Raw genomic sequence first — 25610 nt, forward strand, 5'->3', positions numbered from 1 at the left:
AAGCAATCCATTTGCAATATTCATTAAAGATCTACTTATTTCCCCTTGTGCTGAGCAAAGTTACCAATTCCAATTAAAAAGCCCTTTACTTTTTAGGGACATGGCACAATGTAGTCTCAGCATTACAGCTTCTAACCTTCCAGCAGAAACTTGAAGGCAAGTCCTAACCTCAGATTATGCAACGCATGAGAGACCAGCCTGTCTCAAAAAGATTGCCGCACAGGAATATTTGAACCAGCTTTAGGTCAATGTAAGAAACAGAAGGGTTACATCCATGGAGCACTCTGACTTGCTTAGTTAAAGTCTGCTTCTGGTATTTGAGATTGGTTTGAGTTTGTTTTGAAGCAGTAGTATCCTTAGATGAAACAATTTTGTTTTGAAGGGTTTGGATTCAGAGCTTGCTTATGCAAATCCATTTAAAGCAGTTACTATGACATGCTCTTGAGAAGGAGGCATCTTAGAAGTTAGCCTACACTTAGACTCCAAAACCCTGGAAAAGGTCATCAGGAACCTGGTGCGGGCGTCTCCAAGCCAGCAGGCATCTGAGAAACCAGGTCTCCCACATTCTGGGCGTGTGCTGTAACCACGGAACTATGGTATAGAAAAGTACAAATCCTCCCTTCAGGAACTTTTAACATTAAGTTGCTCAATCCTGTCAGTATATTTTTAGGTCCTGCAATGAGCATATCTCCCAGGTAAAGCACATAGGAAGGTGAATATATAATTTGAGAAGCCCAGCTGTTTACCCTTCCCAGCTGATCCACAGTTAAGGCAGAGGAAAAAAAAAAAATGAAGTGACTTCTTCCAAGTACCCAAGTTCTATGATAAAGGAAAGTTAATTGATCCACTGCATTCACCATCTCCTATATGAGACATACTTTGTGGCTCTTGCTTCACAGCGCCCTGCATTCAAACTTGGAAAGTTTGAAACACCCATTCATCGTTCTATACAGCATAGAACCAAACAGGTACCACCGGCAATACCAGCCTAGCGCTTGATAAAACTTCAGAATATGTTGTTATTTCCAGAGTATGCATTCTCAGTGAACAGAATCATTGGGCAAAAAGAATATATTATTCTGTTACGTTAACTCAGCTGTGTTAGTTAAACACGGTTGAAAATATCCATTAAAATCCAGCTAGAAACATGTTGTTAGCCTCCTGGTAGTCCATCCCAAGAAAGCAAAGGTTGCATAGGGTTGGCCTCAGAAAGCTACAGTGGGATGACAATATCTATCTTATTTCTGTAAAAATTTCTATCAGGTTTGGGGTTTGTTTGCTTGTTTTTGCATAGAAGACAATCACTTAATGCTAAAAAGATTCAGGATTTTGCTAAAGACCAAACTTAAGTGCAGTGAATGAGGACAATACAGGTCAGGCCCATAACCTCTCAGTCACTCCACTTCCATTGTAAACTAAAATGTGAGGCAGTGCAGGAATGGGATTTCTCTCTACTGCACACCTGAGCCTTAAAAAGAGTCAAATTCTTCATATTGTGTGCACCTATACGTATACGCATACGCACACATACATAGGAAGAATCTCTGGGAAAAAAAATATAAATAAGTAAATGCTTACTTATTTATTGTCTATTTGTTTATTTTCCCAGAGATTCATTCCTTCGGGCTAAGATGCACAGGTAGTTCTGGAAGTCCTGGGATCAATACTGTCACACATCAAGAAAAACACATTAAATTCCCGTGTCTCTACATATCTGAAAATGTATGCACAGTTGCACAAACACCTCTCAACCATATATCAAGCATTTATTTTTGAAAACCTTGTTTATAAAATTAAAAGACCGGAATTCAGCAAGTTAGAAAAAGGCATGGTGGGTTGTAGCGGGGAGGGAACCCCTTGATACTGCTGAGCAACTGCTAATAACACAAAGGATTAGCAACAAAGTCAGGCATTTCATTGCTTATTCCCTTTACACAGGCACTTGTTACTTACAGGAAATTAAAAGAAAATCTTACACACTGCAGAGTTTGTTCAATATACCTGCGAACATCTAACATCAGACACACTGCTCCTATCCATGGTGGTAAAATAAATCTCTTTCAAAAGTCAAGAGCAGGCTGGTGACAGAGAGCTGATGTTCCCTGGTTCTGTGAAAGGATTTTGAGAGATTATATACATTTGTAGGTTTTGAAATTGGGTGGGATCTACAGATGGGAGCTTTCACATGACAGCGTATCTAGGCAGAGATCACACCATAACACATTGTTCAGGAAAACAGAGAACAGCCGAGATAAATACATTTCCTTAAAATATGCTTTTAAAAATACTTCCAAAAGCACAGCTTTCCTATAAAGCCTCTATTGCTTTGTTCATTTTTGTCTGCTCTCTGATTATTACATTAATTTGCAGGGTCTAGCCATTGCTGCCTTCTCCCAGTCCATAGTACAGAAGATTACCTGGCTTCTGTTTTTATCTTCCGTGGTTTTGCAATATAATGAAAGCAGAGACGTTTTGTTTCATCAGCATCAACTATTTGTGTTGCACTAAGTGTCCCTCAGGATAAGTATTCAGACTCCCAAACCTCCTGAAGCCAGGCAGATCAAAAGATGGAATAGGAAGAGGGGAGGAAGTAAGAGGAGAGTAAGTAATTTCATTCAAATTTAGGAAAAATTAAAAAAAAAAAAAAAAAATCAAAAAAGTGTCAGATGATACATCTTTTACTTTGCAACTACTACATTAATTGGAAGAGTTATTTTCTGAGCAAGACTGTTTCGAGATTTCTGGAGTGTTTTTACAATGGATAGTGTGGAAAAAAAATATAAAAAACTCTTCCAGTTTGCATGTAGGAAATATCATTAGTATATGGTAACTTAAAAACAGAGTAAGAGTTCTTCTTTCAATAAAAAAGCAATAACATACACTTCCCGTTAAGACATCAAGTTTAATTCTTTTCAACCAGCTTAAAAACAGGAACACCAAAGAATATATCCGTTATAAAACTGATATCAGAGACAAAATTCCAGCCCAGAAAAATGAAATCCTATAGAGAATTTAATATCCTCGAGAAAAGATGTTCATATAGTACATTTCCACTTGTTTCCCCTTTCCTTGTGCTCTGAGTAGCACCTCCACGCTCAGTAGATAGTTAAACCTCAACTACATACCTATCAATGGTACAAAGAATCAGCTAGAATAATTTGAGGACAAAAATGTCAATGTACTATGCTTTCATCTCTCCCCAGGGTTGCTAACTGTTCACAGGTTTCTTTAGTAACTGTCTTAGCCCCACAGTAACAAAATTAATAACTAGCTTCTAAGTCCCAAAGTCCAGTTTCTTTTTATTGCAGCAGGTTAATTTTCATTGTCGATTAATAAAAAACAAATAAAATTGTTGTTGGTTTTGTTTGGGTTTTTTTATTGGGGGGTGGGGGTGTGCTGTTTGTTTCTTGGAGAAGCTGTTTACAATTCCTAAATATGAAGTTTCTAAGCAGTCAGCCTAAGGTCTCTTATGAGGAGTATTTTTGTTGTTGTTTGGTTAAGATCTAATGCAGAAAACTTAAAAATCTGAAATTCATTAGCCAGAGACAACCTTTTCTGGTTTTCAGTTTGTCAACGAGGTAGACTATTAAAAATTATTCTTTCCCTTCCATTTGAGTGGTCCTCTTTCTGGTAGAAAGTTAAAGAACAAGGGTACGTGAACCTGTTAAGCCACGGTCTGCATTGGCAGATCTAGAGAGCAGAGAACTGCTCTTGAAATGCATACAACGTATGGACGAATGCAACTAGACATCTCAGCTACTCCTCCTCAATTGAACATAGCCAATAACCCAACATCCCCCCATCTGACCTGCAAGCCTTCTCACCCTACCCAGTTAGAGCAGCTATTTCTGTAGCACAACTCCTGGAGATCCATGCTGCAATACTAAAAATTCAGAGCTCAAGTTCATCTTCTGAAGGAAAATTTCAAGGAGATGGCAGTGATTAAGCAGTGAAAAAGGCAAAAAAAAGTGCATGATGTTCTAACTCCAGTAGACTTAAATTATATACAAAAGTTTAAGTTAAAATAATATTGCAGCTGTAAAATCAAGAGTAAACAAATAGGAAGTGCCCATACTAAACCTTTCCCCCCTTTGTGCACACCTCTTATGACCTGCTCTGTAATTCCATGATCACATGTGATTTTCCCATCACAGGGACACGTACAAAATTCCTGTTTGGTCTCCAACCATAAATCTGCTATTTTGTAATTTTCAGGTACTTAATTTCATAACCTAGATAATGCTTCTTTATCATGCTGCTTACTTACAATCACATTTATATTACCAGGCTGGTGGTACATTAGTGATAGCAGTTTAGCACACCTACATAAAGAAAGCAGACTTACGTATAGTGCTCCTTGGAGCAGCCATATGTGACTCAATGTGTTTGATTTTAAATGCATGAAATATTGACATGCTTTGCTCTTCCAGCACCTGCTGCTGACTGAGCTACGTACAGCAGGGCCATAGGAGTTATCCTCTCAACAGTAAGTAATGTCTGATGACAACTCTGTAGTCACCAGCCAAAGAAGGGAGTGAGGTGAACAAGGGGACTAAGAAGGACAATTACTTCAGCAAGAAAAATAAGCAGAGCAAGAAAAAGGAAAGAAATAAATTCAAAACTCCTTTTTCGGACCCTACCCCCAAAAGCTTTGTACAAGTACTCTAATACCCTTTTTGTGAGCTCTCAGGATTAAACTTGCAGAATTCGTAGACAAGACTGGGGGCGGGCAGGGGACAACATGGACAGACAGCACACACGACACTGTGCTCACCTATTCTCAATAGCACAGACCCACAGAGCACAGAACTGGCCTGAACAAATTCCTGCCTGAATTCATTTTGGTACATTTTGCGATAAGGAATTTCGGAACCCATGCCATTCCTGTTTTTTCTAGCTGATGTTGGTTCTCTTCCTCTAATTTATATACCAGCTACTGATGCATTAAAGGAACAGCTGATTAAAAATTAAAAGAATACAAAGGTTGAGTATTGAAAACATACAAATAAACAAAATAGTTCATACAGATACAGCATCTATTTTCAGATATTTTTCACCTTTTCAGGGTACCCTATCTCAATTCCTTGTCTAGTAACAAAGACATTTATTCTTTTTAAAATCATATATATTTACTGTGAATTATAAGTAATATATTTTCCACAAGGTTTTGAAAGTAACATTTGCTTTTCATTCCCATGGCTCACACTTGATTGTACTGGCAGGAAGTCAAGACTCACAAAGCAGCCTCCTGTCTAATCAAAATTAATATACAGTAATAATTGGAAGGGCACTGGAACAAAACACTGAATGGTGCCAATAAGAAGCAAATATCACACTGAGCGCAATGTGTATGTTTTAGAAAGGGCTGGGGAAAGCAGCTTTATTCTCTGTGTCACAGAACCAGGCTTCTTTTCTGAACAGGAGCAAGAAAAATGGCTGTAACGCCCGTCCTTCCCTCCCAGACTGCTGACTCACATGAGAGGGTGTCAGTGAGGCAGGCAGCAAACGCATATGGGGAGCCTGGGGCAGTGAGAAAATGCAAAACTCTGCGTGCATGTGCGCGTGCATGTGTAATGGAGCAAAACTAGAATAGCTTTCTACTGCTTTAAGGATTGCTCTGAACTATTTTTTCTGTGTGTACAAAGCATGCCAGAATGACAGCTCCCGATACTGAGCAACTCTGTCTTTCCACAGAGGGAGGGCAGGCTCCAACTGAGGAGGCGGTCCACGTCTCAGGGTGGGCTGCCTGGGGACAGGAGAGGTGTAACCAAAGCCAGCAACACCACCAGGGTGCATCAGCCTTGATTTTGAGGGACTTCTACCTACAGCTAATTAAAGAATTAGCAACCTCCACTCAATAAGGAAAATATTCTTGCTGAAAAGATGGGAAAGTGCCTCCACGTTTCCAGCAGGCTACATCTCAAATGACTTAAAGAGTTTAACATTGACCAAACTTTGTAAGAAAGCTTATGAAAGTATCCCGATCCTTCTCCCTTTTCAAGGCTGCATTTCCTGTTCAGATGCTAAGTGTAACACAGTTTTGTTGAAAGTGAGAGAGCTAATGCAGCAGTAACTGCTGCACAGATGGGACCAGGGCATCCCTCCATGGAAAATACAAACAAACAAAAAAACTCAAGAGGGAGACTATTAATAAACACAGCACACTCTACAAAGGTGCCAAAGTTGTTTTTTTTGAGACAAGTTAAATAAGCTATTAATTTCTGGATGGAGACTTAACAGATATTTCAAAAGTTGGCTAATCGAACAGATCAGTCAATTCTATGGCCTGTATAATAACTCACCACAGCAAACCTTGCAAAGTGACCGAGAGATTTGCACTGAGCACAAGCCTGTCACGCACAGCTGTGGGTTTTCGAGTAGGATGGATGAAGGAATGGAATTTGACGACAAAGAAATAGAGAAAGCAATGTGCATGAAGCACAGTTGTCCATTATTCCTACATGTGTTGCCTTACTAGTGTTAAAGTATTCTTAGAGGTCTCTCCAGTTAAAAAAAAAAAAATAAAAAAAAAAATCAAGCAGCATGTACTGCAAAAGCTGCCATGACAGGATTTCACTGGGTTGCTGTAAGACAATACTTTTATTCCAAAACTCTTGCAAATCACTATTAAATGGTTTATTCATTAAAAACACACTTTATTTATTTCAAATGCCCAAAACCAAAAGGAGACTTCTACTGGGACCTTGCAGCCCCTATTAGGAAAAAATTAGTTCATCCCTTACTAAGCCACATCATCCACCTGTACTGGAACTCAAGAGCAATGAATCTAACAACACAGAACGTTAATATGGTAGTTGAAGGAAGAGCTGTATTAGCTCTTACTACCAATGTAACTCTGAGGCTTTTAGTATGCCTTTAAGGAAACACAGCTCACGTAATCATGTGACATATGTACATATATGCACTGCCTCTTCCCTCCCTTCGTCACCGATTTTTGAACCCCTGACCCTTTATTTTTATTAAAGCAGTAATTTTCTCCAAGATATTGAGTTTCTTCACCTTTTTGGAAAACAAGCAAGCAGATAAATGAGAAGCATTATTACTGCCTTTGCCCAAGGAAAGACTGAAGAGTGAGCTCAACTTATTTGCCACCAGAGAATTCATACAAGAGAGATTACGAGTCACCTAGCCGCAGGAAAGCCACAAGTTCACTTTCTGTTAGACTACAGAGACTCCAACCACAACCTAAAAAAGAAATCCAGAAGAAATTTGACTTTGTTAATTCAATTTCTTAGAGAACGGTTTATTTCCAGGTAGCACAGCCCTTGAAGGCGCAAGATCTTCATAACTGTGAAGGAGCTTTTCAACATACCCACATTTCCACCCACCCACCAAAATCCCTCAGCTCTCATACAGAGAAAATCCAAAACTCAGGCTTCTGAATTTCCAACCAATATCTACATACTGATCATCTTTAAAAAAAAATTAAAACCACAACACAAAAACAACACACACCCACACAAACTGTCCCCTTTTGCAATTAGTAGCCACACGATACTCCCAAACAGCAAAAAGCCATCAAAAACATCCTTTTACCTGAGTGAAAGCAGGAACGCGTCTATAGCAGCCCATGAAGTCAAGAAAGTAAACTGGTCTCTCTCAATATTATCCACAACAAAATTAACAACTTATTTCAGTCATAATCAACCTTCATCAATTAAAGCTGCTGCATTTGTTACCAAGGAGATTTCACTATACTGATGGTATAAAGAGTGAAAACAAACCTTTTTGACCTCATGTGAAACAAAAAGCTTAAAATCCAAAACTGAAAGGGCGTTGTTTTGGTTTTTTTTAATTTAAATTTAATTTTACTTTAAAGTATATTCCTAGACCAATTCAATGTAGTTTCTCAAACTTTGCAGAAATGTTTTCCACTGATTAATTTTGTTCTCCAAACCAAGCTTTTTGGATCCCTTAAAATAATGGTTTTTTACATTATGGAATCTGGATGCAATTTAAGCTATAGAAGGGCTAGTTTAATAATATTATTATCCTAATTAGTTTGTAACCTTTAGCTAATTGCTTTCAGTTCCCCATTAATTCAAGCTCTGATTATCTAACAGATGTTCCACTGCAACAGAAATTATTATTAGTTCTTATGTGTTCAAATGTTAAATGCAAAATCCGAGTCAAGCTGCATCTATTTGCAAACCTGACTTCAATAAAAATTGTATTTTTATTACCCATTCCACTTTCTCTCTCAGAACATTCAAGTCAACTTAGTAATGGTAAAACTCTCCAAGATACTACAGCTAATGTGTTTAATAAGATCACAGCTGATATTTAGAGTGCATGATGACATGATGAGCTGAATGTCAGAAAAAGCACGTAAAGTGACTGAAAGACAAAAAAGGTGTCTCCTTGCTTTAGCACTGGTTTTGCACAGGTTAATCAGGACCAAAGATCCAATGTGGCAGAGAAGGACTGGAGATTACAAGGAAGACTCCATCTCACAGTCATCTCTGATGATCATTCATTTGCGTTATTATGTAATCTAGCCAGACCGAAACAAATAAGCTTTATGCAATAGCTGTGGCTCCTCTTTAAGTTATCTTAATTTAATAATAAATAAATAAATGAATGAGGGGTGGTAGAAGATGCAGGGCAAGAAGTAATTACAGCAGCTACAAATAGGTTTAGGCACTGCAACTGCAAGACAAAGCATACATACTCGGTTCTCAATTACCATTCTAATTAAAACAATATAAGTGAATACAACTGGACAACGCACTAATTAAATCACTCGCATGCTACATTGACCTCAAGCACATACACTAGCATTGTTCGTGAATAATTGGGATTTAATAATATATTGAAGGATTATTAAGACTTTTAGATGAGCCTCATTATGCTTAATGAGAGCACTGTGTAAGGGACGGCAGGATCGCCACAAAAATACATATGCTCTATCTGCATTGTCATGCAGACAGTGCCAACATAGCTGCCTCCCCCTTTTTTGGCATAATCTGCTGTGAAAGCCAAGGTATCTCCCTCCTTAGAACACCTATCCATTCCCAAGGTTGTATAGTCCAAAAACAGGTCAAATTTTTAATGGCCTAAAAATAATTCTGCTCAAGAGGTCAGCAAACACAAGTGAGGTGTACCTGGCTTCGGTATGATGATGTAAGGCTGCTCTTGGCTGCATCAGCGGCAACATGGTACACATTTACAGAGAAGACTCTGCTAGTGAGCCATGTGGACATACAGGCAGGGAACAGGGACTGTATTTCAAAAGTATCACGTACTGGATAGAGTTTTTATACAGGCATAAAAGAAACTAGAAACTTTGGTCAATTTTCAAGTTATGTTCACCATTCTTGTTCTTCAAATCTCTTTCACAATCATTTGAGAGTTGTACCTACAGCTGTTGAATAATCTGCCTGCCGATATCCGTTCTGCCTAATTGAGTATTTTTCCATAGGAAAGTGTCAATTCTGGAAACGTGCGCACCCCCAACCAAAATATGCCTTCGTACAAGAAACATTTTAAAGTAAAAAATTTAGTCCTCTATCACAGCATGTATAATTTTGTTTCCAGTTTTGTAAGCCAGAGAGGCACTGTTAGTATTTAGGCATTTTCAGTTAAAACTGAAACTTTATTCATTGTTAAAATAAGGATACAAAAGAATAAATAATAATTTCAGGTTAACTCAAGACCTACTAGAGCGAAAAATCATATTTTTCACCCGTTTAATAATTTAACAACTCTTTCTACTTTGAATTTCTCAGAGAAATATTCAATTTTCCTTTCAGACTGTTTCAATTAGTACTCAAAAGTTCCCCCGGCTCAACATAAGTCAATTTGAATGTCATAAGCCAGTATATAAACATGCCTACTAGAACAAAAAGCAAACTTCAGAACATAGTTATAACATCAGAGCCCAAAGATTAACTTTAAATAGGTATTTTATGTAGAAGTTGGCTTCTTCATTTGTTTGTAGGAAATACTCTTATATGAGATCAAATAAAAGGTTTGAATCACATATGAGCAACACCTACAGCTCCAGTAAGGGCAGCATTTTGGAATCAACATTTTATCTCTCTTTCAAATCCCATATCCTGGGAGGTTGATGAACCTTGAGGCTGATGAACCTCTGCACCTGCTGGGAAATGGTAACATTTTCACAGGGGCCTTCAAATGCAATCTCAACAGCTATAAGAGCACTGGAAACTTTGGTGAGGAAACAGAAGTTTCACGGTGCACAGTTCTTCAGTGTGGCCTTTCCTTCCCCTAGTATATCTTGTCTGTAGTTTTCAGGATTTCAGAATTATAGAATCATAGAATAGTTTGAGTTGGAAGGGACCTTTAAAGATCATCTAGTCCAATGCCCCTGCAATGAGCAGGGACATCTTCAACTAGACCAGGTTGCTCAGAACCACATCCAATCTGACCTCAAATGTTTCCAGGGATGGGGCATCTGCCACCTCTCTGGGCAAACTGTTCCAGTGTTTCACCACCTTCACTGTAAAGAATTTCTTCCTAATATCTAGTCTAAATCATCCCTCTTTTAGTTTAAAGCCATTGCCCCTTGTCCTAGTGCAACAGGCCCTGCTAAAAAGTTTGTCCCCATCTTTCCTGTAGGCCCCCTTTAAGTACTGAAATGCCACAAATAAGGTCTCCCCAGGGCCTTTTCTTCTCCAAGCTGAACACCCCAACTCTCTCAGCCTGTCCTCATGGCAGAGGTGCTCCATCCATCTGACCATTTTTGTGGCCCTCCTCTGGACCCACTCCAACAGGTCCATCTTTTTCATGTGCTGAGGGCTCCAGAGTTGCATGCAGTACTCCAAGTGGGTCTCACAAGAGCAGAGTAAAGGGGCAGAATCACCTCCCTTGACCTGCTGGCCATGCTTCTTTTGATGTAGCCCAGGATACAGTTGGCCATCTGGGCTGCGGGCACACATTATCACCTCATGTCCAGCTTTTCATCCACCAGTACCCTCAAGTCCTTCTCTGCAGAGCTGCTCTCAATCCCTTCTTCCCACAGCCTCTGTTGATACCAGGGGTTTCCCTGACCCAGGTGCAGGACCCTGCACTTGGCCTTCTTGAGCCTCATGATATTTGCATTGGCCCACTTATCAGGTTTGTCCAGGTCCCTCTGGATGTCATCACATCCCTCAGGTGTGTCAACTGCACCACTCAGCTTGGTGTCATCTGCAAACCTGCTAAGGGCGCAAGAAGAGGAGGAGGAGGTGAGAAAGGCTTCAAAGAGCCACGCTTCGTCTCTTGTGCTGCCCTCCCATGGTTCTGTCCACTGGCCAGGTGCTAAGATGAACCTGTTCAATATATAAAGCTGACATTTTGGGTAAATGCTGCACAAACCTCTCTCTCCAGACCTTCCCAGAAGTGAAAATTCAGGTCATTACTTTGCCTCATTAATTCTGCTCCTGGTTGTGGCTATGCAAGAACTATCTCTTCCAAGTTTCTAATGTCATATATGCAGGAAAGCATTTACAATTGAGACAAGCTCAGGAGGATAGCTAGAACAGTTCATCCAGGTCAAATATGAAGATACTAAATCCAATGGTATTTTTATTTCATGCTAAAATATCATATTGGAGTAGGCTTCTATTTAGAAAAAAAATACTTGCATAGTGACATACATATGTGCATAAAATTCATTGCACTGCATGACTCTTAGAACACAAGCAGTTTCTCCCTGTCCCTAGAAATTTGAAACCTAAAGTAGGCAACATAAATTTACATTCAAAATAAACAGAATAAGAAGATAAGGATCTCTGATAAGAGCAGGATGCTGTTTTATCATTTAAATCATGAGTCATTTTACAGAGGCTTAACAAACACCCCAAAGCTTTCAGGAAAACAGGTTTTAAGACTGATTCCAGACTCTGGTTATTTAAGGGGGAAAAAAAAAACCAACAACAAAAAAAACGCCCAAAACAGCTCAGATATTCCAACTGCATCTTCATCCTGCCCTCCCAGAACCAAAACACAACACGTTCACAGGTTCTCCTGGGGAGCTGTAATTCCTTTAATGGTGCAGGAGGCTGGGAGAAAAACACAAGCTGAATTATTCCCGGAACTTGAGCAATAAAAAGAAATCTTCCAGTAGAAAGACAGGTGATATTGGGGGGTTCTCATAATCAAGAAAGAATTCAAGATGAGATTCAGGAAGGGTAACCACAATCCAAATCCACATCCTAAATTTTCAAGGCAATTAATGATTAACGTGCCTAACAGAATAAATGAAATACAGTTAATTTAAAGAACAAAGTTATCAGAAAAACTGAGAATGTTTAAAATATGCCACGGTGGGCATCAAAAAAGATAAGTAGCCCAAATTTACTTTCTCATGAGAAAGTTTAATCTCTCATGAGATATTTGATCACCAGGAAAGAATTACAATACATAGCGAAGACAATACATAGCAAAGAAGATAGGGAAAACTAGGGAGCACAAACCAAAGGTACTTTTACTACGCTGTCACAGAACTTCCAAAACGACATTAGAAAGACCAAGCAAGGGGAACAAAGCAATTCTGAGAAACCAGATATAGGTTCTCTTCTGTAAACAGAGGGTGATGACAGAAGACAATATGCATCTATTGCAGGTAATTATTGAAAGGCTAGGGAGCAGGTCAGACAAAGACCTGCAGGACAAAGTATACCGTCAAACCAAAACCAACTCGGACATTCTGCAACTCATTATGGTTCCCCCCCCATTTGCATTCTTAACTACATTTACATGTTTGCTGTTAAATTATACTGCCAGATTCAAAAATATTACGGAAGATAGACTGGTTTCTATCCTGAACTGTCATGAAAACAATAATGCCCCCAAAATAATAGATATATTTATAGTTGCTGTTATTCAAGCATGGCCCGTGCAGGTGTGACTCTTAAAGTATACTGAAATATGTCCCATATATGATGCAGGGAAGGCTCCCCACCCACCTATAGAGCTTCATGAAGGTCTGTCCAATTAACATTAGAAGACAAAATGCTAGTAATCAGAAAGGTTCTCAACTGTCTACCAGGACATACTGATTTGTAAGCTAAATCTGTCCCAGTATTATGGAAATGTCCTTTTATTTCTTTCTTCATGAAAGAGGAAATGAAATGGTATATAGCAAAACTAGCCAAAGAAAGTCCAATTAATTTTGAATGCTGTGTTCAAAAAGTTTACAGAAAAAAACCCAAACAAAAAAAGAAAACAAACCCTCTCAAATCTCTTGATCCCTTCCTGTACTCCCTCCTCATCTGCACTTATTTGACAATTTGTTCCCATGGGGTTGATCATCTCCCTCATAGTCTGAAAGGGCAAATCAAATGACATTTTTCACATTGCAAAAGAATAGTAATCTCAGTTTTATATTTGCATGTAGTCTTCTTCATCATTACTAATGCATTTAGTAAGTTCAAGAAAGTCAGATATATTGTGACAACTTTTTTGATTTATTATTACGTCTCCATTTATGAAAGAACTTTATTATTCAGGAAATTAAAGCCAACCTCAATTAAGGCAAACTACAGCAAGTCACAGCAGCTACAATTAGAGGGCAAATGACAATCACAATGACAGCTACGTGTTATGAACTGTAGCAATTCACACAGCAAAAAAGCGTACCAAGTCCATCCCTACTCATCTGTCAAATTGCCCAGGTGGTGTCTCCAGAGACAGGCTCATTGAAAACACCTTCTTTCCTCCCAGACACCTAGTTGGTCCCTTTCTTGATCTTTACAAGGCATTGAGTTTTCTCGACTCCAAAGTGAAGAAAATTCAGGAAAAGCCTTGCTTATCATCCCAGCCAAAGTACCAAACAAACATATGGGGACCTGAAAAGTCTAAGCTATGAAGAAGAGAAACACTTCCTCTCCTGCTGCAGCTACAACCTTAGGTTATGTCATGCTGCTTATGCTTAAGTACTACAATCCCAGCATTGTTGATCTCTTGAGGAATTGTCCTCTCCAGAGCTGTTCTCTCAGGTTGCCTTATCAGGTAGCCAAAAAGCTGCATGACTTAATCTGTGAAAAATCAGTTTGAGCCTTTTTATTGCTCTCACCAGAAGTACCAAATTACGTTTAAAAATTAATTTTAAAAATTAATTTTAAAAATTAATCTGAACCTACTAGGGTGCTCCAACGAAGTAGTTCTCGTAACTACTTTTTACCCTTACACAATTAGCACAAGGTAGATTCTCAAAAAGCCCATAAACCACAGTATTCAGCAAGGTGTGCAGATCACCATTCTCAATTCTGAAGCAGTCTAACTTCTAACTAACTTCTAGGGGAGACCGGGAACAGGGGACGGGGTGGCGGGGGGGTAGAGTAATAACTTTCAGCTGAAATCAGTTATGGATAGTCAAAACTTTAAAATAAAATCATGGATGAAATTAAGGAGCTATTAACAATAACTGCTTAAAGAACTAGTCTGAAACAGTGAGCATCATTATAGAAAACTGTAACAGGTGAGAAGCAGATCTTTAAACATCTAATGGTAGTTGGTGAATTAGTGCTCATTATCTTTTCTAGTATTAATGGATATGGTTCAACTTTAAAGAAAGTGAACAGTTATCAATATTCTCATCAACTCTCCTCCAAAACAGACTAATGTCACCAACTCAGAAATGACATGAAGTGACCTTTTCATAGATCTGGTCCGCTCCTTCAGACAAGAGCTCACTTAGTCTTTTTTGATATTTGAGAGCATCAAACCTCTTCTCTTGCCTTTGATACTCACTTTTGTAGCTTCTCATCTTAATTCTTAGTCTCAACACTTGATAAAAACAGAAGGACTGTTTTAAGATTCACATCTTCCAGTTCAATGATGCAGATCAAATGACTTCTAACAACGTTTGGACAGTATCCAAATGTTTGGTTACCAAACTGAGAAAGTTGGGGAGTTCACTTGGGTGACTGACCCACTGCAAATTTCTAGCAAGTACAGAGTGATCCTTTTTCTTTTCTTTGCTTAAATAATCGGTGAATTTTTATTTCTGATATAGCGCTTATTATGTTAGTAACAAATAGATGATCCATGTCCTATCCATATCACTCATAATGGCCTACATTCTTTGCTGACAATACTCCTGCAATTAATTTTGTCTATACAAATTTACGTCGGCAGAAGCTGGCCCAATATTGTAGATAGGCGTTAGTCAGAATCACAGATTCAAGCACCCTGTAACTTTGGGGAGGGCAAAAATCAATGCAACATTTACACCTAAAATTAATCTCTAGAATTTATACAGATTGGGATGTGTGAAGTTCTCTGTAATCGGTGCAGAATAACATTACCTTTTCCCCAATATATCGCCATTGTTGTTTCAAAAACAAAAATATTTTTCTTCTCTTAAAATTTATTTAATTTTTAAAGACTTAATCAATTTTTAAGGAGTTTTATAGCCTAAAGACAGAAAAGGAATAGAAAAGAGAAACCCATACAGCATTATTGAGCTCCTGCTTTGTTTACAATTCCTAATTTATTTTGATTGCAGCCAAGATGGATGGGAATGTCACAAGCTATCTGTAACAAGTATTTTAAGCCTTCTAAATAACAGCTGCCTTCAAACAGGATTTCAAAGGATATTCACTAAACTCCACTCAGTTGCAACAGGCTGATACCGCAGGCTACTGAATTACCTACTGATCTCTCTTAGGCCAATAAGAGCTGCAGGTGCCAAAAACATCTCAAGACCTGGACCAACAAAGAATCCTCAATATATGGATAAAAGACCACAGCCCGTACCGAGGGAAAACTTCAACTGGCATCGCAGTTTTGCTCAAACTAGAAAGAAGTTGTTTGTGTACCTCAAAGCTACGGATGATCAATAACAGAGAAACATAGTCCAGTCAATTCTTTGAAAATTTACCCAACTGCTAATTTGTTTTCAATTTTATTTCTTAAAAATACAACAGGGCACTATTTAGAAAGTTTTTAAAAATTAAAAGAAGTCAAAAGGAATTTTCCCTAAGTGAAAATTTAAGATTATCCCCATTCCCACAGGTACCTCTGCACTAAAGAAATCATGACAAGACAACAGGTACTGAAGCATGAAGCTGCAACTTTCAAAGCTGACTTCAAAAATCTCACCTGAATTAGGACTATCTGTAAACTGATATGGTCCAAATTCGGTTCAGACACATATCACATCCCTCCAAAAAAAAAATTGTATTTCTTTAAAGCTGCGATTGTCTGAAACATTTGAAATTTTTTTTTTCATCAGCTATGACTTCTATAGCAAATTTGCTAAAGACACGTATGTATTCATATTTGCAGAATGCTAGTCACAACATCTACAGAGATTTTTCTTATTTGTGTTGTGCATGTGAAATGATGTGAAGTTATCATTTTAAGTGTAGTTGCCCTAGTATGTCTTGCTTTTACAGGTTTTATGGGGAGATTATTTTAACAGTATGATATGTAGCATTTTGAACTGTAGAATTCAAGATCATTAGTGTCTCAGTTTTGCACAGAGATAAAAACAGCTATGATTTTTTAGGTGTATTTTTGTGGCAAGGGCTCAGGTAGAAGCAGTATTTTTTTCATGCATGCAAAGGAAGCTCATCACACCTTTCAAAAAAAAGATGAATTAGTATTAAAATAAATAGTAAAATAAACACTAATACCACAGTAACCTAGAAATCCTTGTGTATGTAACGTGTGTGTCTCATTGGGACATTAGTTCAGCACATAAACCATCAGTTACCCGTGCTCGTCTTCCTCTAAAGTTGAAGAGACTTCCTTTTGTCAATAAAACGGATTGCTGATTTCTTCTGCAGAAGGGAGCATTTTAACATGGGTAGCAGATCCCTCTGCAAAAGAGCACTGATACATCTCTGCTACCTGCAAGCAATAATTATTGAAGCTTAACTTTTAATATACTCTTACGATAAAAACTCAGCAAAGAAGCAATACCATGCTCGATAGGGTTGCCCTGTATTTTTCTTCACATAAATAATTCACACAAGGGCTTGGCAGCCAGTCCTTGCTACAAAGAAAATGAATAAGTAAAAACTTAGGTATCTGTAGTTCCCTGAAGTTAACTTGAATCCCATTTGTGCTTGGTTCACACATCATAGGATAGCCATTACCCGCAGGATCAGTATATTTAAGTCTAATAAAAAACAAAGAGAAGGAAGGCACCATTTCTGTTTTGGAGAGCCCCAGTTGAGCTGGTAAGAGGGGCTGCAATTGGAACCAAATCATAGGATCCTCTTTTCATCATCTCGGTTCTCAAAATAGAGCATCAGCTGCAGGGCTAGGATGTAGCAGAGAGAACAACATCCACTTTATATAGCACAATAAACAGTGGGAGTGAAGGGGACAGGGAAGGGAGAAAGAAAGAACAGAGGGTTTTGCTCATTGGGCAAACACTGATTTCACGCAGCATCATTTTCAGAGAGCTCCGCAGCAGCTGAGTAAGAGCTCTAAAACTCAAGGAAGCCCTTTCTTTTTCTTACTCATCCCTTCTTTCCCCCCTATAAAAAGGAAGGGCAGAAAGGCTTCTTCACCCTCCAGGTACACCCACGATCTCCTGGAATAGAACTCAGGGGCCCATACATATTTCCACAACTCCTTAATACCCTCACCCTTGGCTGCAGCTTGGAAGGGCCTGTGGCTGCCTGAAGTGTATTCCCTTGGGCTCCTGCACTTCCCCAAGCTGAGCGACATTGCTAGTTACATTAGTCATCCATCTACAACCACCTATAACCAGCAGGGAATCAGCAAGAAGGATAACTCCACTTTTCCATGTCCCAGGCCAGGCAGTGCAAAGAGAACAGACTGTATTACCCACGTCCACCACGAGACAGGCAAATCATATCCCACGCTCGACTACCTCACTAGTGTTAATAGGAAAAATGAAATTCAAGAAAGGCAATACTAGGAAAGGAAATCTAGGGAGGAACCAGATAGAAGCAGAAACAGCCAAAGCAGATTGGAGCTTTTCGAGTTTTTTTGGGGGGAGTGTTTTTTTGGGGGGGGGTGGCGTGGTTTGTTTGTGGTTTGTTTTTTTGCAAAAACACACCTATTACTTTTTGATCAGACTTTTCGCTGACAGTCATTTGTTCAGACTGCATGCCATGCAGTGTCTTCAATTCATTTCCATTTTAGATTTCACCGATTACTTGCTCGTTCTCTACTCCTCACTCCCATCTCCCTCATCCTTCAACTTCAACGCCTTTTGATCTTTTCCTCCAAAATGCATCCCCTCCTAATGAAAGCTGTTGTCACTATCTTCCTCAGAAAATCTTAACTTTCCTCCATTTAGCAACATGCTACAAGCTCTGCAGTGCACAGAATGTCTGCAACTTTGTCTTTTTAGTTGGTCAAGGGCAACTATTTCTTAGGCACCACTCTTAAACACCATAAAAACAAACGCCATCCACAGGACTCACTTAACAAACACTGTATTCAAATCAGCCTCTAACATACCAGTGCTTGGTAGACAATCTTTGCTGTAGAGTATCTCTGAGAAAACATCCCTATTTGCTTGCATCATACTTGACTAATGGAGACACTCTGGATGAAGAATGGCATTTTGAGTGATGGAGCCAAAAGTTCTAGGGAATTCAGTTATTTCTAAACATCTCTAAACAAATTGCTTAACTTGCCAGAAGCATTTACCTTCAATGTTTTTAACACTGAAAAAAATAAACATTTTGAAATGAAACTGCCTTGAAAAAAAGAGGTTATGACAAAATGGTTAAACAACCTCAGAATAAGATGCTTCACTTCATTAAGTGAAGGATTTCAACTCAATCCAAATTGGTGGGGGGGGGGGGTTGGGGGGGACGGGACAGAATGAGCAGAGTACTGCAGCAGTAGAAGAGAAAATGAGAGCATCATTTCATCAAAGAGAAATAAACCACACCTAGGAAAATGTTCCTTTAGATTAAACTTAATTTAAAAGAAAAAAAGAATCGTCATATCAATTCAATCAGCACACTGGAATGGCTGTTATTTATGTAGTGGATGTTATCAATACTTGACTGACTTGTTGACATTTCAGTCTGGCCACCTGGCCTAATGTTCACACATTTTTTCTTTGCTGACATCTTCTCTGGAGAGAATCCTGGATAACAGATTAGAGAGAACTGGCTTTGGCCCCGAAACAATTTAGGTCTCCATAAAACAAATCTTTTACATCAGTTAGATGCTGTCCTGGATATCCTGCTTATCTATTATCCTCTAAATACCAAAGGCTTTGGGAACGAGATGATGGAAGTTCACGGCTGGGGCTTACCTCTAAAGTCAGTTTCAGATGCCGGTTCAAGGTCTTGACTTTAATCTTCAAAGCAATTAACAGATGAGCCTCTGCTACACTGGAGAATAAATTGCTATCTATAAATTTCCTAAACAGTTGTGCTTCTTTGGGACAATGCTGATCACAAAGCCCAGACCAAGCTGCGTGAGAGCTGGGGCAAAGAATTTTCTGTCATAGGAATCTGGCTATGAAACAATTCTCCATAGGAGAATTCAGAGCTTCACTCTCTTTTGAACTGCTTTAAGCCTCCTCCTAAAGAAAAAAAAAGAAAAAGAAAAAAAAAAAAGGAAAGAAAAAGCCTCCCTCCTAAGGAGTGGCACAAGCACCAGCAGCCCTCCCCAATCACATCAAAATATTTTCCCTACCCTATCTCCAAATTAATTAGCAAAAAGACCACAGAAAGTGTTTTTGTTCAAAAGGGAGATGAGCAGAGAATTTCCAAGGTATTCAGGAGAGTTTTAGCTAATACTATTGTTATAAAAAAAGTTACAGGCAGCAATTCTAGCCAGTCAGAGTTGTACGTTATGCGCTAACATGAGCAATTGTCTTTGTGTTAGCCTTGCAAGCCGCAGTTTGGAAAACGCTGCGCCAATAACTAGATTCATGAAACAAACACACTGTAACTAAATTTTTTCTTCAAAACAGAGCCAGCCTACCTTGGCAGAAATAATACATGCTACACTGGCACTCTGTCTCCACCTCAAAAACATCTTCTGTCCTATGCAAAACCCACGTAATCAAAATTACTAAACATGAAAAAATATGCCTTTAAAACATGAGATTCTTTTCCTTTTGGTGCACAGTCCAAAGATGGACTCACACAGGAGGAGAGTTAGATACCTGCAGTCATTGCAAAAGCCAGCTACACATGAACAGGCAGCACGTAACTGTGTATGTGCATGGGTGAATGCTCAAAATTGAACTCCTGAACTCTCAAACAGGAGACTGCTACCTGCTAGCTGCAACCAGCATGGGCTGCTTGGAAACTTGATAAGCCCTGAATTAAACAGAAGTGACACATCTTGAATCCTCCAACTAATAAAGAGACATGAGATGGACCCAGCAATTAAGAGGCAGAACACCTGCTGTGCTTCTGCACATACACTGTTTAGACTGGAGAAACTGGGAGCTTGATTCCAGAAAAAAAGATCTGGTTCCAAGAGATGGGTCCCTGAAAGGAAGAAGTGGTCTCAGAAAGAAGAACCAGGACCAGGAAGAACAAGGTGAAGATCCTGGCACAGGGAGAGGTCTGGGGAAATAAGGGAAGATCCTGGAGACGAGGGAAACATGTGGAGACCACTGTCAGGGGACACCCATGGACCATGGCCAGTGATGCCTGAGATCAGTGACTGCAAGCAGCATCGCAGCAGGAACTAACACAACTCTCTGCCCAACTTTCCCAGGTAAGTAGTGACCTCCCTGCAGGGAAGGCAGACCTCAGGAATGAAACACTAGGGCTGTAACAGCCGCAGAAAATAAACACAGAATAAACAAAAAATTCCCACTGAAGATTTTGCAGAGGTGATATTTCCTACTTTCCCAAGGATTCTGGATAAACCTTAGAGGAAGAGCTATGGGATGGAGGAGGAAGCGGGGAGGGAGAAGTGCTGCTGTTAATTTGGCATTCATTTGAAGGAGCTGAATGGGAGCCAGAAGCAGTACAGATGGCATCTCAATTCCCCCTTCTTGAGAAGAAAATGTATTTTTAATACAGTAACTTTTTTGTTTCCATTAAGGCATTTTTAGCTGTGAATTAGGGACAGTTAAAAGCAGTAGTTAAAACCTCAGCTTTTAGATGACAGTTCTGAAAGCAGTCTATTTCACAAAGTGATGGCTAGCGATACACGCGTACAGTTTCTTCAATCCATAACAAGGTGCTGGGCAGTGAGGATGCAGGAGGTTGTTGACTGGCATCCTAGGGAGGAACAGTAAGCAACACAAGAGAGACCACACTGTTACCTTTGCACATGGCAGAGGGGAGCACAGAATTCATATTAAATTATATATTCTGCTTTGTTCTTTTCAATGAACACTAGCTCCCCTGCTACACAGCATTCCAGGCAGCTGCCTGGTTTTCAGACACCTGATAAGAAGTCTATCTGACAGCCATCAAGGCTGCAAATCTGGAATTTTGACTGCATTTCAAACACTGACTCATCTCATGTGACAAGTAGCACAAGAACCTGAAAGGGACACAGGTGGAAAAAAAATATGGTGGCAGTTTTGCAGTTTCTCACCTTGTGTAGTAATGCAGGCTGTGTATAAGAGTAAGATTTTGCTCTGACTAGGGAAGTCACTCAGCATCACAAGCAATGATTTGCAAGAAGGACTAGAAGGAGAGACTGGGTGAGAAACATTACCCAACACAAAATACCGCTCAAATATTGTCTCATTAAAAGGGTCAAATTCAGATAAGGTATGAAGAACCTCAAGGCATTTTAAAAAGCCACAATTTGAGTGCTTTTGAGTTCCTGCAGTAAGATACTTTTTCTAAAACCCCGGTCCTCAATTCCTTGTCAGATGGCCCTGCATTATGTTAACTTATTTTGGTTCCCAGTGGCTAAAATCCTGGGGCATCACAAGAGAAAGGAATGAAATGTCTTGTGGGGGAAGGTAAGGAAGGAAGGGAAGTAGCTCTCAAAACACAGCAGGCATTAATTTTCTAATCTCCAGACTACATAGCCGGGTTCAATGCATACTTATGACTGAACACGATTGACTGGTCTAGGCCAACAGGAGAGTAGCCCAGAGGGTTTAAAACCTTAAACTTTCTCAGAGCTGGGAAGAGGTAGAAACCCTACCAGAGCCTAGCAGGTCCTGAAGCACACACCACAGTCCCAAAAGACTGGTATCGGGAGTACTGCATCGCTTTATCATGACCTCATTTCTCTCAGTTTCCATGTTCAGTATTCCAAGCTACAGTACTTTGACTTGGGCCAGTTCCGTTTATTCCCAACTCCGCTGCAGTCTACAGCAGAGGCACCAACAGCAGCACGAACTGGTGGATCCCAAAGTTAAGAACACCAGCTTGATGGTATCTTCTAACACAACTGCATTAGTTCTATCTGCTAGCACAGAGATCTGAATTTCCAGCTGCCTCCTCCCTTTCTCCATGAGGAAGAAACCTCCAAGAAGAACTGACATCCTTACAAAGAAAACCGGAAAGGCTGAAACCACATCAAACACGTCACTTATTAGTTTGTTTTCTTGCATGCCTCATGTCCTTACACAGCTCATGTTGACACAGTTATCTATCGCCCAATGATTGTTAAAATAATGTACAAAAGAACCATCTCTTACCCTCCCATACCTGCAGTGGTGTGGCAGGAGTGCCAACAAAAATGCATATCCATCATCAATATAATTGACATGTTGGTAGATGACAAGATTAGTAACATAGTTTGGATAGTACTGTCTCATCACGAGATGTTCCAGATCCATTTGAGCTTTCTGACACTCAACAATTCCCCTCAGCACCTATTTATTTTTATGCCAAGTAGCACTTCCTAAACAAGGTGTGCAATACCACAAGTTGCCATTCCAGTTCATTATCAATATTATCAAGATCTCATATGACCAATCCATATGTGAAATGATTACAGTAGTTCTTGTTATGCTGGTTTTTGATACGTTTGGCTAATGGTTGGGCTACAGGTCCTTGGGCTTAGGGAGGGGAATATTTTTAAGTTCCACAATGGTTCCTTTTATTTGACTTGGTGTGCGTCATTGCAGCTGACTAGTAACAGTCAAGCCTACATATACACATTGAGCATTCAAGATATTTTATTTGGCCAAGCTTCCAGAGCTGCTGGCTTTGTAAATGCCTGTAGTTAAAAACCAGTCACAACATATGAGCTAGGAGAAATGGGTATGACACTGCCACTACACACAATGTGTAAAGTGGACAGCTGAAAACCATGAGGCCCGGGGGAGACGTGGCTTGTAATTTTCCTTGGTTCTCTGCAGGATTTAATAAATCCTTATCTTTATTTTATTATTTATTTATGCTCCAGGTGCAGTTCCTGAATTCTATCAGGCAGTCACACCCCAGTATCTCTCTGCTATTTTTAAACACGGTTGTGAAAAACCTGAGTCAGCCTAAATTCTAAAGACAAAAAAAAAAGTGAACGAACACCCTTCTATACAGTCAGAGAATTTCAGTGCTGGTTGGTAGCCGTATATACAGTCGGAATCCTTCAAATCCTTGATTGTATTACCTAGCCAGAAGTCTAATATTCCAAACACAAGAATATGCAAATTATTAACAGCTTTCCTGTTCTAGAAAAGGTTGTTTTAACAACCAGAGTATGAAAAGTGACCAAAATTCTGAATTTCTGGTTTGTGGGAAATTTCGAAACAAACAAAACCCAGTTTTCATTCCTGTGAATGCAGGAAAAGGCAGTTTTGAGCAGAAAACTGTGCTGAGCTTTCAGAAGTACTACATCAGAACCTCCAATTATTTCTTCTACATTTGTCAGAGATTTTCATTATTTCATGACATATAAGTAGTACTGTATAATTATGTATTACTATTATTGATGCCAGTATACGGATATTCCATTATTTTCAGTGTCCTCTAGGGCAATTTCTAATTAGTACTGTTTGGAGAATCTCATCTATTAAATGTTTTAACACAAAAGCACATAAAATAAAATTTTCCCATATCTGCAGCAGCAGAGATGACAATGTAGTAAAAACAAAAAATAAAAATGAGCGTGTTTCAGAAATTTGCCAATTTTTGTTTGGGAAGTTTCACTTCCCCCCCACCCCCCCACCCCCCAATTCCTTATTAACACAGGTAAAATTTTGTCAGAAAAATTAGTTCCAACAAAATAAACTTTGTATGACCACATTTGCTTAGACGAGGCTAATACATAAATAAATCTGACAGCTGTATACACCAGCCAGCAAGCAAAGCTGAAATGTAAGCATGCTGAACACAAGTGAGACTTCTCAGCAGACGCTAATCACCATTGAGCAGGAGGAATCATCAGACATTTCACAGCCAAGGAGCAGGATATCAGCTCCACACATGCCTGTGTGTTTCAAGACTTCCCCTCCTTCCAGCAACCGCTTGTGCGGCCACACTCTTCTCCAATATACCAGAAGAAGGAGACAGATTCCAAAATCACATGCCACTAAACACATTCCTAGTTATGCACAAGCTACAACCTACTAAACTTGTTTAAAAACACATTTACAGGACCAGCGTAGTACATAGGGCTGCATAAACGATCATTAGAGCTCAAGTATAGCCTCCGTTCTCATTAGAAGTTTAAGCAGCGAAGGGGAAAAAGCTCAGAGCGCGGTTAGATCTTCAGCCAAAGTCTCTGCTTGCTTTGTACAGCACTGTCTCAGCACAAACCAAAATCCCGCCTCTCCCTGGCCCCTGCTGTGCAAGTCCGGCACAAAAACCAGAGGTGGTTAATGAATATACTGCATTTTTTTTTCCTTAGAATCAGCACAATGTTGCTTGGCACAGATGCAGTTTAACAATGATGAATCGGGAAAGTTCACGTTGATTAATTACTCTCAGATTTTCACATTCACCATCTCACACAAAGAGAAGGTGGATCAAGCTGTTGGAAGTATTTTTTCCTTCACCTCCTTGAAATTTTGTGCTGCCTTTTTTTTTTTTTTTTTTTGAGGAAACAAACAAATAAACAATAAAACCCTGTTTCTCAGCCTCTATTTTTAGCTGTAACATTTTGGGGCTTAAAAGCAGAATTGGATTATCTTAAAACATAGCTTTAAGGAAGGCAAAGGATTTAGGAAAGCTTCTGAAAAAGTAAAGTAGTTGTTGAAAACAGCCACTTCCTTATCTATGGGGGATGTGCCACCCACCCATCTTCATAATATCTAGGCATTTTCTATCTGATAGATGCGATTATTGCCAACATCCTTAATATTCTTCAGAGAAGTAGAAACTTTCCAGGTTGCAGGCCAACAGTTTGAGGAGTGGGTGGTAGATATTCGAGTATAAATGCTTTATCAGAAGCAAAAGGCTTAAAAGGAGTCCTTAAAGGGCTCAGATTCAAGTGACCTCCACATCAGATCTGATCCTCCACCAGTTCCCCAGACCCATTTCCTACGGGATAGCAAGCAAGTTCAAAATTGTAACATGTTCTATCATAGTTTCCACAAAATAAGGCTTTCAGGACTTCAGCGAATAATTTTGAAACTGCTGTCAAAACTTAGACCTGCAAATCCACAGCCCACGTAACACAGGTGAGTCTAAAAATCAGACCTTTTGCTTCAACTGTTACTAAATTCAAAGTCACCTACATCCAGGTCTGAGGTGATGCTGTCATCTTCTAGATAAGAAACATTTCCCTCCTGCATGGAACAAAACACAGCAGTGATG

Source organism: Rissa tridactyla, chromosome 2 (assembly GCF_028500815.1).
Source record: "Rissa tridactyla isolate bRisTri1 chromosome 2, bRisTri1.patW.cur.20221130, whole genome shotgun sequence".
In the NCBI taxonomy this organism is placed as follows: Eukaryota; Metazoa; Chordata; class Aves; order Charadriiformes; family Laridae; genus Rissa; species Rissa tridactyla.